The 13,153-nt window shown below is 50.5% G+C and overlaps 1 protein-coding gene across 4 annotated transcripts in view; it reads left to right on the top strand.

The window, feature by feature from the left end:
• The window catches only part of CUEDC1 (CUE domain containing 1), a 96,180-nt gene extending 94,182 nt beyond the window's left edge, over positions 1-1,998 (top strand). For 2 of the 4 annotated variants that reach the window (XM_033183617.1, XM_033183618.1), the window contains exon 11: positions 338-1,998. The gene's annotated coding sequence lies outside the window, so the exon portion shown is untranslated. Of the gene's footprint in view, positions 1-264 lie in introns of all 4 variants that reach the window. The other 2 variants (XM_033183619.1, XM_033183616.1) reach the window with 2 other exon arrangements.
• The last annotated feature ends 11,155 nt before the right edge of the window (positions 1,999-13,153 follow it).

The raw sequence follows: 13,153 nt of genomic DNA, 5'->3' as shown, positions 1-13,153 counted from the left end.
CCTAGCTCTCTTGAGCTATGACATATTAGAATGGGCCAGGTACCCTCCCACCTTGAAGCCCTCCCCTATAGCTGCTTCCCCCCAAGGATCCCATTCCTCCACTCCATCTCCTGCTGCCAGAGTCCCTGCAGCTCCGCAAGCTGGAATGGTTCTAGGAATTCGAATGGCAGGGATGACCCAGGCAGAGTTCTACGGTTGACCTCAAGTCCCTGGAGAAAGGGGAGGGCTTAGGTCTGGTAACTTCTCCCAAAACTGTCTCTCCAGGAACCAGTGACCAGGAAAGACCATTGGGCTCCTTTGAAAAAGACTCCTCCCATCCCCTTTTTCCCCCTGCCAGATGCCAGCAGCTCTTCCTTGCCAGAGATGATCTGAACCGGTGGGGGCAGCTGGAAAGCAACACTGGCCCCCAGCTGAAGGGCCCAGCTGCAGCCGGACAGATGGTGCTTGAGAACCAAGGCCCAGTGATCCTCCAGCCACAGTCCAGCCCAACCACTGCCACTTTCCATGGGACTTAGAACTTCGGAGTTGCTGCCTTGCAATTGGAGGAAGGACCTGGGGCCCCTAGAGGCAGCAGCCAATTACAGCTCCTTTTGTAGCCAGGCGTTCCTATGGTCAATGAGTGGAAATGCAGGAACCAACCTCCCTTAAAAAAAAAAAAAAAAAAAATCCAGAAAGCAGATAAAAATTGGAATATGGAAAAGGGCAAGATGACCCCACCAGAGGCTCTTTGGCCAGAAGGTGGAGTCCCTGCCTCCCTCCGTTCTCTATCTGTCCTGTCACAGACTCTGCCTGACCCCCTGTCCCCTTCCTCAGCTCCCTCCAGGCACTTGGGTCCCTCCCTTCCAGGGCCTCCCATATCTCAGCCTTCCCCCAGGGCTCCTGGCCCAGCACACAAGCCCTGCACCCAGCCTGGGTGGGAGGTCCCCGGCCAGTCCCCCAGGCACTCTGAAGAGCTATGGGCTGCTGCAGAGAGCATCTCCTGACTGCCCCATCTGGCCTCATCAGGCTGCTGCTGTTGGGGATGGGCTCACTCTCAGCAGCTCCCCATCACACAGCAGGGATGGGGAGGGTGGCCACCCCAGGGTGGCAGGGTCTTTAATTTGGCACCAGACAAAAGCCAGTTCTGGAGTCACACCACAGTGGGGGCTCACAGGGGCTCTTGACTCTCCAGCTGGACTGGAAGCCCAGCTGTCCGAGGGTGGACAGCAGTGGGCCCTGGAGTGACCCCTTTGAGCAGGTAGCAGGGCTGAAGAGCAAGGCGGAAAGGCCGCCAGCCTGGGTGGGAGCGCCTAGGGCAGAAGGGCTTGCTGGGTGCCCCTGAGAAGGGCGGGTGATCTGAGGAGGAGAACTCTGATTCTAGGAAGGCTTACACGGCACCCACCACTGCCACGGGGAGGGAGGCTGCCCAGGCCGTGGCCCCGCCCTGGACATGGGAGCGCGCAGACCTTCTGGAGAGCCGGGAAGCCTGGGCAGGCACGAGGCTTCGGCGCGGCTTCGGGAGGTTAGGAGTAGGATCCCATCCTTGGCGCGGCCCTAGTGGCCTCAGTGACCCCAAGATCACAAGGGCGTAGCGAAGGCGAGCCGACAATTGCACCTCGTCCCACCCACGCTGCCCGGACTCCCGACGCCGAGCTTCCCCTCTCTGGGGAGGGCCGGGACGCGCCGCCGCCGCCGAGCGTGACCAAGTTTGGAAACGCGCACGGGGCCGGGACGCTGGCTCGGGGGCCTTGCCGAGGAGCGGCCGCCCCCTCCACTGGTCCTCGCGCCAGGCCTGGGGTCCTGGAGGGAGGGGAAGGTCTCCGAGGAGTGCCTCGGGTCCCCAGCTCGAGTTCCCAACGGGTCTCTGAGCCTTCCCCACGCCAGGACCGGGCGCACTGCGGGGGAAGCCCCAGCCCCACGTCTGTGAGTGTTGCTTGTTATTTTTTTTCCTCCTATGTGTGGGTTTTTACTTGGAGCTGTTTCATAGGAATTCCTGTAATAAAGAGTTGGTGTTCTCTTGGTGCTCTGATGTGGCCAGCGGCGTGGGCTGGATCCTCCTGCTCCCTCCTCCCTCCCCGCCTGGGGCAGGGTTTGTCCCCTGGAGCCCCGCGTCGCATTCCTAGGGTACCCCTGCCTTGCCTCGCCCATTCACCCGCAGCGCTCTCCGACTGCACTCTCGAGGTGACACCTCTGCACCGCTGCACCGCTGCACCGCTGCACCGCTGCACCGCATCCTTGCGGACCGGTCGGCTATGTCTAGCGCTGTCGCCTTCCTGTTTGGCCCAGGACAGTAAACCGCTTGCCGATAGGCAAGGGAAACACCCCTATGGGGAAAGCCAGTCTGTTGCGAAAGCTCCAGACGGCCACCTCCCTAAATAAACAGCTTCTGGATTAAAGGCAGACTGGAGGCTGCAGGGAAGTGCAATTGCAGACTTCAAAGGGAATTCAGAGATCGCCCAGTTGATACATCTCTCCTTCCTCCTCCTCTCCAGCTCAGCTGGACTACCCCGCATCCTCCGCCACAGGGACAGGGCCCTCGCTGCCAGAAGAGGAAGCTGGTGCTCTTTCCAGACAGGGCAGTTCTCAAGGTCGAAGTTTTTCCTTGTGTTGAGCCAACGGCCTTCTAGGGCTTCCAACCACACGTCCTGCTCCTGGGCTCTGGGTCACCATTGCCAAGACTGCCTCTCTTGCCCCTGATGCCATGTTGCAGCTCAGTGGCCTCACCCTCTGTCTTCCCTGACAACTCATGTGCTTCCTGCACTCCCTGAGGGGGCCTCCCCACCCATCAGGGTCTGGCCCCACCCCCAGTCAGACCCAGGGGGCTTGTAAAGCGGCACACCTGGGACAGGGTGATGCTCCACATGAGCTGTCCTGAGCAAACCAGGATTATCCTCTACCCCTGGTTCTCTGCATCGTATTCATTGCCTGGGAAGCTGTTCCATATGCCGATTCTCAGTCCCATCCGAGACCTACTGAGTCGGAAACTCTGGGGGTGCAGCCCAGCAACCTGTGATTCTGATGCACACCACAGTTTGGGAATCATGGTACTAGGCCAGTACCTAGCACTGGCTGTACAGAATTACTTGAGTAGCTTTAAAAAAAATCCTGGCCAAGACCAGGCTCGGTGGCCACACTTATAATCCCAGCACTTTGACAGGTTGAGGCAGCAGGATCGCTTGAGCCCAGGAATTCAAGGCCAACCCGGGCAACAAAGTGAGACCCACCCCCGCAAACCCCCGCATCTCTACAAAAAAAAAAAAAAAAAAAAATAGCAGAGTTGGTGGTACACACATGTAATCCCAGCTACACGGGAGGCGGAGGTGGGAGGATCGCTTGAGCCCAGGAGGTCGAGGCCGCAGTGAGCTGTGATCATGCCACTGTATTCCAGGCTGGGTGACACAGCAAGACCCTGTCTCAATTTAAAAAAATAGATCCTGGCCAGCCCTTGTGGTTCATGCCTGTAATCCCAGCACTTTGGGAGGCCAAAGTGGGAGGATTGTTTGAGGTCAGGAATTTGACGTTACAGTGAGCTAAAATTGAGCCACCGCACTCCAGCCTGGGTGACAGAGCAAGACCTCATCTCTATTAAAGAAAAAAAATCCTGATGTTCAGTACCCTAGACCAATTAAATCAACTATGGGTTTTTTTGTTTTTTGTTTTTTTAAAGCTCCCAAGGTAATTAAATTTGCCATCAAGTTTGAGGACCAGCCCACTTGGCAATCTGTTAGGTGTTTTATATTAGCCCATTTGATCTTGCCCAGTAACGATCACTTTATGGATAGTATAATTACATTTCAGAGACGTTAAGTAACTTATCCAAGATCACAGAGCTAGAATGTCATGAGGACAGAAAAGGAGGCCAAGGGCTGCCTGACTCCAAAACTTGTGTTGCCTCCTCTGCACCCCTGCTGCTCAAAGTGTGCTCTGTGGACCAGCAGCATCGCCATCCCCGGGGAGCTTGTTAGGAATGCATATCATCAGGCCCCATTCCAGATCTGAATCTGAAACGGGCGTGCATTTTAACAAGCCCTTCAGATCATTCTGATACATGCTCAAGTTTAAGAACCACAGTTCCACAATCTGACTACTCACAGCTTGGTCTATGGACCAGCAACATTCTTTATTACCTGGGAGCTTGTTAGAAACAGAATCTCAGGCTCTGCCCCAGCCTTACTGGATCAGAATTTGCATTTTAACAAGCTCTTCAGGTGACTTCTATGCACATTAAAGCTAGAGAAACACTGCTCTAGAACACTGGTCCTCAAACTTGCTGTACATTAGAATCATTTCTGATGTGTGGGTCTCATTCCCAGAAATTGTGATTTAATTGGTTTGGGATTTAGCCTGAGAATCAGAGTGTAAAATCCCAGGTGCTTCTAATACGCAGCAAGTTTGAGACCCTTACACCATTTTGCCTGTTAGTGTAGATGACACTGGAGATGATTGTAATCAGAGAGAGAAAGAGAGGGAGAATGCTTACCAGGTCTACCAAGGAGTGCAGGAGATGAAGCCTCTGCTGGAGCCCCTGACTCCTGGTTAAAGATGCCTGTGGGTCCAGGGATAGGGACAGGCTGGACCAGATTGACTGCCTTAGCCACCTACCCTCACGCTGCTTGCTCATCTGCAAGTGCTGAGCTCCTGGTATCCACAAGATGATACCTACAGATTTATCCTCTGCAAAAATGCAGAGCTGGACTATCTGAAGTCTGGTCCAGCCAGGGCCCCTTCCCCATCTTGATGATGCTCTGATGTCCTCAGGGATCAATCCCAACTTGAAAGGCGATCATGGGTCTGGAAAATGCTGTGCCCACAAGAATTGGCCTGGTTATTACCAGGCTGGCGTCTCAACCCTCCCTCTGTTTTCTTGAAGCAACTGGTTGGAGATAGGGTCTGGGGGAAAAACAGGAGAATTTGCTCTGAAGAATGAAGGAGGCAGGCAAGGTATGATATGATGAAGATGGTAGCTCTTTATCGAGTGTTTATTGTGTGCCAGACACTCTCCTAGGGTACTTTACATGCATTATTTCACCGAATCCTTCACAACAATTATATGAAATCAGTATTACTACTTGTGTTTCACACAGAGATGTTAAAGGCCTTGCTCAACATCTACCCTCAGTAAGAGGTGGTAGGACCTGCATATGAACCCAGGCAGCTGAGCTCCCGAGATGATACCTAAACACTAAGCATGGTAGGGTCGGGTTGGGATGCAGGGGGATGGGGTTAAGATGCAGCACCTCTGCACAGATGCAATCTATGGAGCACAGAAAGGGCCCACTTGCTCAAAAACGTCACCACAGTGATCCGTGATCCAACAGAGTGCTTGGAACTCCTCCATTAGCATTCTTTATCTAGTTTTAAAAACAATCTCTTAGCATTTCCATTAAATGGCAAATATGCTATTGAGAGAGAAGCACATGAACTCCTTATGCCCATTATCACAGCATAGATTAATTTGTTGGATTAATGGGCTGCACCGGCTGGAGGAAGAGTTGGAAATTTCTGGAGGTGGCCAGGTGGGAGAGGGCGGGCATGTGAAAGGGGCTGTGTGAATCGACTGCCACCTGGTGGTCATCTTGCAGAAGTGGCAGTCACTGGCCACTGAGACACCCAGAACGATTTTCCCAGAAGGAAGATGTGACCACCTGTTTGACCTTAGGCCAAAGAGACAGAGGGAAATTTACTCTGTTCACATGGTCATATGTTTTGTAAAATTTGCAAAACAAAGATATTTTCTTTTTCTTTTCTTCTCTCTCTTTTTTTTTTTTTTAAGATGGAGTTTCACTCATTGCCCAGGCTGGAGTGCAATGGCATGGTCTCAGCTCACTGCAACCCCTGCCTTCCGGGTTCAAGCGATTCTCCTGCCTCAGCGTCCTGAGTAGCTGGGATTACAGGCCCCCTGCCACCATGCCTGGCTAAATTTTTGTATTTTTAGTAGAGACGGGATTTCGCCATGTTGGCCAGGCTGGGCTCAAACTCCTGACCTCAGGTGATCCACTCACCTCGGCCTCCCAAAGTGCTGGGATTATAGGCCATGAGCCACCGCGCCTGGCCAGATTTTTTCTTAAGAGAGCCACTAAGATTAGATAAGCTTCAGGCCCCACAAAACCAGCATCTACCCTGAAGAGCTGAGGCTTGGAGTCAGGTGTCCTTTCCAGAGAGTAAAGGGTCACAATTCTTTATCAGGACAAGAGGATTATTCCAGGGACTCCAGTGGGAGGAACTGTGAAGCTCAGTACAAACAGCACGTGCTTCTTTGCTCTGACCTTGCCATTCAAAGTGTGGTCTGTGGATACAGCAACCAACTGTCCTGGTTTCCTTGGATGCAGAACTTTCAGTGCCAAAACTGGGAAAGTCGTGGGCATACTTGGGTGGGTTGGTTATCCCAACTGCAGATTTGCAGCATTGGCATCAACCTGGAAGGTTGCTAGAAATGCAGACCTAGACCTACTGAGTCACACTGCATTTTCCAAGATCTGCAGCAAATTCATGTGCATATTAAAGACTGAGTTGCTGTGACTTCCCCAGGAAGAGAAGGGCCCACATTGGCCCTGAAATGTATGCCTTCAAGGGGTTTGGTGGGCTGCAAAACCCCACAGAGTGATTCCACTGGCTTTGAATTCCAACAATAAAAGGCCAGCTTCTTGCTCCAGGTCAAGCTGGCCCCTTTTCCCCTGGTCACAGTGACATAGGCCCCCCAGGGCGTAAAGTACTTATTTCTCTTCCTGAACTGGATTCTTCCTGGAGGCAAGCCCAGGTTTGGTGAAGAAAAGAGTGGGTAGCTAAATGAAAATAGTTTGTAGGCCAGGGGCACGATGGCTCACGCCTGTAAATCCTAGCACTTTGGGAGGCCGAGGTGGGTGGATCACCTGAGGTCAGGAATTCAAGACCAGCCTGGCCAACGTGGTGAAACCTGGTCTCTACTAAAAATACAAAAATTAGCTGGGCGTGGTGGCGTGCACCTGTAATCCCAGCTACTCAAGAGATTGAGGCAGGAGAATCACTTGAATCCAGGAGGTGGAGGTTGTAGTGAGCCGAGATTGTGCCGCTGTACTCCAGCTTGGGTGACAGAGCAAGATTCCATCTGAAAAAAAAGGAAAGGAAAGAGGAAAGGAAAATAGCTTGTATGTTGTTAGGTGAGTTATTTTCGTTTTTTTTTTTTTTTTTTTTTTTGAGAGAGAGTCTCAGCTCTGTCACCCAGGCTGGAGTGCAGTGCCACAATCATAGCTCACTGCAGCCTCGACTTCTGGGGCTCAAGCGATCCTCCCACCTTAGCCTCCCGAGGAGCTGGGACTACAGGCTCCTACTACTACGCCTGGCTAATTTTTTGATTTTTAATAGAGACAAGGTCTCTCTGTATTGCTCAGGCTGCTCTCAAACTCCTGGGCTCAATTGATCCTCCCAGCTCAGCCTCCCAAAGTGCTGGATTACAGGCATGAGTCATGGCAGCCAGTCTCAGGTGAGATTCAATTCAAGGACATTGTTGCTCTTAAGTGTAGTCAGAAATTACCATCACTCGTATTTATTGAGTAGTTACCATACACCGGGTACTGTTTTAAGCACTTAGCAGGTATGAACCCACTGGTGCCTCACTACAAACCCTCTGCTAGGTGCTATCATTATCCCCACTTTACAAATGAAGCTGAGGCCCAGGGGACTGTAAAAGAGAACTATCTGTCAGTGAGGCACACAGGACAGTCAGACCGGAAATGCTCACGATGCGCAGTGAATGGTGAGGTAGGGGATTATTTCCGTTCATCCACAGCTCTCTCCCTATCTGTGTATCTGGGGAAGGCCTCAAAGGAAAGCTGGGCCTGGGAGGGAGGGAAGGAGGGAGGGAGGGCTGGGTGTGGACAGGCAGTGAAAGGAAGGCGGAGATGACAGCATCCTCATTTGTCCTAACTTGGCTTTATTTATCCATGCTGTTCACTAGAAAACTCTAAGTAAGAGCTGTGGGCCAAGCACCAGGCTTGGTGTGGAGAGGCAGAGCTAAAAGTCCTAGTTCCTGCCCTCAAAAAGGCCCCTGTAGCCAGACTCAGACAGGTAAACAGACTTCCAACACATACAGAGCCCTGAAAGAGATAAACATAGGGAGGGAGGGAGCAGGTCTGGGCACTCACACGATCTTACTGAGTGTGTGCTGGGGGCCAAAAGCTTTCCCACCTGAACTTGACAGTTCCTTGAAGCCTAGGAATGGGGTCTGAAGGGGAACTCTCAGAATAGGGGCACAAGCCCTGCAGCCGGAAGGAAAGAGAAGGCACTCTGCCTTTTTTTTTTTTTTTTGAGATGGAGTCTTGCTCTGTCACCCCGACTGGAATGCAGGGCGCGATCTCAGTTCACTGCAACCTCCACCTCCCAGGTTCAAGCAATTCTCTTGGCTCAGCCTCCCGAGTAGCTAGGATTGCAGGCACCCACCACCATGCCTGGCTAACTTTTTGTATTTGTAGTAGAGACAGGGTTTCATGATGTTGGCCAGGCTGGTCTCGAACTCCTGACCTCAAATGATCCACCCACCCCGGCCTTCCAAAGTGCTGGGATTACAGGCTTGAGCCACCGCGTCTGGCTGCCTCCTCCTTTAATAGCCCTCCCTGCCCTTCATCCTCCTGTTCCTCAGACTCATGAAGCCTATAATTATTTATTGATTTATTTATTTTTAACTGATTCTGATATAATCCTCTCTCTCTCTCTCTTTTAGAGAAAAGTTCTCACTTTGTCACCTGGGCTGGGGTGCAGTGACACGATCATAGTTCATTGCAGCCTCAAACGCCTGGGCTCAAGCAATCCTCTCTCAGCCTCATGAGCAGCTAGCACTACCAGCTTGTGCCACTGCACTAGCTAACTTTTTTCTTTCTTTTCTTTTCTTTTCTTTTTTGTAGAGACAAGTTCTCACTATGTTGGCCAGGCTGGTCTCAAACTCCTGGCCTCAAGTGATCCTCCCACCTCGGCCTCCCAAAGTGCTGGGATTACAGACATGATCCTCCACAGCTGGCCTGGTATAATTCTTAAACTGCGTATTGAATATACTGTATTGCTTTTCTCCCTTTAAAGCTAATTGCTCCCTGATTTTAGCTGTCTGCCATAGATGAGTAGCAGCATTCATGATTTCATCAATATGCTGGGAGGTTCACAAAGCTGTTCCACTATTGGGGATGATGCTTTTCCTCATTTTGTCTGACAAATTCCCACACACTATTTATTTATTTATTTTTCAGATGGAGTCTTGCTGTGTTACCCAGGGTGGAGTGCAGTGGTGCAATCTTAGCTCACTGAAACCTCTGTTTCCTGGGTTCAAGTGATTCTCCTGCCTCAGCCTCCCAAGTAGCTGGGATTACAGGCGTGTGCCATGACACCCGCCTAATTTTATTTATTTATTTATTTATTATTTTTTATTTTTAGTAGAGACGGGATTTCGTCATGTTGGCCAGGCTGGTCTCAAACTCCTGACCTCAGGTGATCCACCCACCTCGGCCTCCCAAAGTACTGGGATTACAGGCATGAGCCACCATGCCTGACCTCCACGCACTATTTAAATAAGGGCATTGTCACAAAGATGCGGGCAGAGTGATGGGAAGCCACAAGGGATGGCCTAGACCCCATGGTTAATAACAGAGGGGCACAGCTTGCCAACTATGTCTAGGCTTGAAGGGGCAGGAGAGGGACGGTGACTGGAACCTGGTGAGAGAGCTGTGATTTTGTGTTCTAGAACTTTATGTTCCAGGAGGGAGCCAGTTGGCAGTACCAACTGGAATCCAGCCAGAAGCAGAGGGCAAGGAGCTGGAGGATGCAGGCCACAGAAGCCACCTCCCGAGGCACAGAGCAGGGCGAAGGACGGCAGAGAGTGGGCGTGGAACTGCTTGGGCAAATGGGAACTATTCAACACTTACTGATCAATGTTAGGGGCTGAGTTGTGTCTCCTTGAAAATCGTATGTTGAGGTCCTAACTCTCAGTACCTCAGAATGTGACTATAATAGAAGGTAGTCTTTGAAGAAGTAATTAAGTAAAAAATGAAGTCAGGGTGGGCCCTAATCCAATAAGACTGGTGTCCTCATAAGAAGAGATTAGGACAAAACCTTCCCACAAAGAGGAAAGACCATGTGAAGACGCGGGAGAAGAAAGCTGTCTCCAAGGCAAGGAGAAACTAGCCATGTGCACAATAAACTAAACTTGCAGACACCTTGATCTTGGACTTCTGGCCTCCAGAACAGGGAGAAAATAAATTTGTGTTTAAGCCACCCACTCTGTGTGCAAGTGGTGTTAGGGCAGGCCAGCAAACTTCATACAATCAACAAGCTATTCAGCACATAACTTAATATGTGTGTATTTGCCTCTGTCTTCCCTACTGGACAGTTGGATTCTCTAAGACTCAGAATAGTCAGGGAGGTGTTTACATGCTTCTGGAATGAATGGATCATCTAACAAGAAAGTAAAACAGTAAGGCAATCTATGAAATATTATCAAAATGCTGCAGTCCAGGTGGCAATGGGTGGATGACACAGCACAACAGCAATAGCGATGCCGTTACAGTCACCAGGCGTGTTGCTGCTCACAGGCACTCACTATGTCCCAGGTGCTGGGAATAGTGCTTTACATGAATGATCTCTTTTACTTTTGCCACAAGCCACGAAGATAGTTGACACTGCCATCCATATTATTGTATTATTATTTTTGAGACAGGGTCTCAGCTCTGTTGACCAGGCTGGAGTGCAGTGGTGTGATCATGGCTCACTGCAACCTTGAACTCCTGGGCTCAAGCCATACTCCCACCTCAGTCCCCTGAGTAGCTGGGACTACAGGCATGCACCACCACACCTGGCTAATTTTGCCCAGGCTAGTTTTGAACTCCTGGCTTAAGCAATCCTCCCACATTGGCCTCCCAAAATGTTGGGATTACAAGCATGAGCCACTGAACCCAGCTCCACATTTTAACTGTTGGAGAAACAGAGGCTTGAAAAGTTACATAACTTGTCCAGAGTGATGCAATTAGTGGGCACATCTACAATGAGACAGTGGGATTAATATGAGGCTGAGTGGTGTTGTAGTGGAAGGAACATGGCCTTTGTGAGAGTTTACAAGCACCACTTCCTTATCTGTAAGATTATCAGGACATTACCTATGGCAGCAGGTGGTTGAACAACTGAATGAGACACTCGAGGTTCCTTGGTACCTCCTGCGGCACGGTAGTGCATGGTGTAAGTGCCCCAGCCCCTCACAGCCTTGGGCGGCTGTGGTCCCTACTCAAGAAGACAGTCTCAGATGTCCATTCTGCCTGCCCCCTGCTACCCAACAACTCCCTCCTGTATTATGAATGAATGCTTCTTGAGTGTGTACTTCTTGTGCAGCCTCGGAAGGCTGTTATCCCTAAAGTACCCACAGTCTGCCCACCAATATTCTGCTCTCAGCCACAGAAGCAGGATGGAAAGGCAAACTTCAAAGGCTTGGAAGAGGAAGGGACCACCCCAAGATTAGAGAGAACATTTCTACCTTGCAGTTCTTCCCCTATTGAGGGTTTGGGTCTTTGTTCTCCCTCCTTGTTCTTAGAATATACCCTTTAACTCTTTAGCTGCAGTGACTGCAGTAACCTACAGTAGCAATTCCTGGTGGTAGAAGAGAAGTGTGCCTGTAATCTGGGCTGGCAGAGATAGTGCTGGCTGTGACAGAATTAGAAAGTTGTTAGGAGGCCTGGGAAGACTATATTTAGCTGGGAGCATGTTTACTCTCCCCAGAGCATGGCCTTTTAGACCTCCTGAGGGCTGGGAGACTACAGCCTTTACACTTGGCCTGAGGCCAGAGCTGTGCTGTCTCTTCTCTGTTCCAGAGGATCTGGAGGCAGCAGCGAAATCCACCGCAGGTTAGCCCTGGGCCTCAAATCACTGGATTCCTGCCGTGTGTGTGTGTGTGTGTGTGTGTGTGTTGTGGGGAGGGGGGCCGGGGAGGGGCGGGGGAGCGGCCTTCTGCTGGACTCTTGAGCCTACCAGCCTCCAGCTTTAGGCATAGCTTAGGCAGCATTGTGAGGTCCTGGAAAGGGCCCTGTCTGCCCCGCATCCCCCCCCCCCCGGCTGGCTGTATCAGTTGCTTATCAGACAAGTTTAACTTCCTGAGGCCTTGCTTTCTCATCTATAATGAGGATGTTAATAGCTACCTTATGGGAAGGTATGTGGATTCTGTAAGATAACACACACAAGTAGTAAGTACTCATCAAACAGTCCCTCCCCCTCACCAGCCTCTGAGTGGGAAGACTCTAGCATGACTTGACTAGGCTCCCAGGAGACATTGTGTGTGATTCAAAACATTCATTGGATTAAAAGTTCAAATATGAATACCATCTCTTTACAAGTCAAACTCTGAAGCACGTATAAAGGAAGAAAAAATTCTCCCTTCCCTGCCTGCAGTTACACTCCGAGATACCCAATGTTCACAGCCTTGGGTGTCCTTCTGCAGAATTTCTATCCTCAAACACAAACATATATAGAGGTGTTTCTTTTTCTTTTTTTTTTTCCTAGCAAGTTGAGATTCCATTAAACATGTTTCTTTGCCACTTCGTCTTTCATTTAAACATAAGTCATGTAGTTAACCTAGGTAAATACATATTGATCTAGCTCATTCATTTTAATAGCTGTATAGGGTTTCAAAGAAAGGATGAACAATAATTTTCCAGCCATTTCTCGTCTGATAGATTTTTTTCCCACTACAAATAATGCTGCAACGATGATCCTTGAGCAAACATCCTCATGAATTGATGTTTTAATTTCTACGGGATTCTTTCCCCGAAATATGATTACTGGGTCAAAGGGTATACGCTACACATAGTTTATATTTTTTTACAGTTTAACACTGAGAGATGACTTTCTGCAGATTTTTTCGTCTCCTTCTCGGCGTTTGTTTGTTCCGGACACTTTCACTTTTCGAGTTCCAAGGAGGAGGTAGCCCGCGACGCCGGCCGCGGGAAACACGAGTTGCAGCCAGCATCCCAGTTAGCGTGGATGCAGGTGGCACTCCGGGGACGAAGGGCTTAGTGGGAGCACTACACAGCCAGAGGCGGAGGCCCGAAATCTAGCACGACGCTGGGGAAGTGACGGCCCCTCTCCGGCCTTCGTTTTCTTCTGCGTAGTCTGTGACTCTGAACAACATTAGGCTCAGCCTGGGCCTAGAGCTGGTGACCTCAAATCTCGGCCT

The sequence above is a fragment of the Trachypithecus francoisi genome, unplaced genomic scaffold (assembly GCF_009764315.1).
Source record: "Trachypithecus francoisi isolate TF-2019V2 unplaced genomic scaffold, Tfra_2.0 Lachesis_group20, whole genome shotgun sequence".
Lineage (NCBI taxonomy): Eukaryota > Metazoa > Chordata > Mammalia > Primates > Cercopithecidae > Trachypithecus > Trachypithecus francoisi.
The sequence above is the reverse complement of the archived record's forward strand: the minus strand, read 5'-3'. Positions and strand labels throughout refer to the sequence as shown.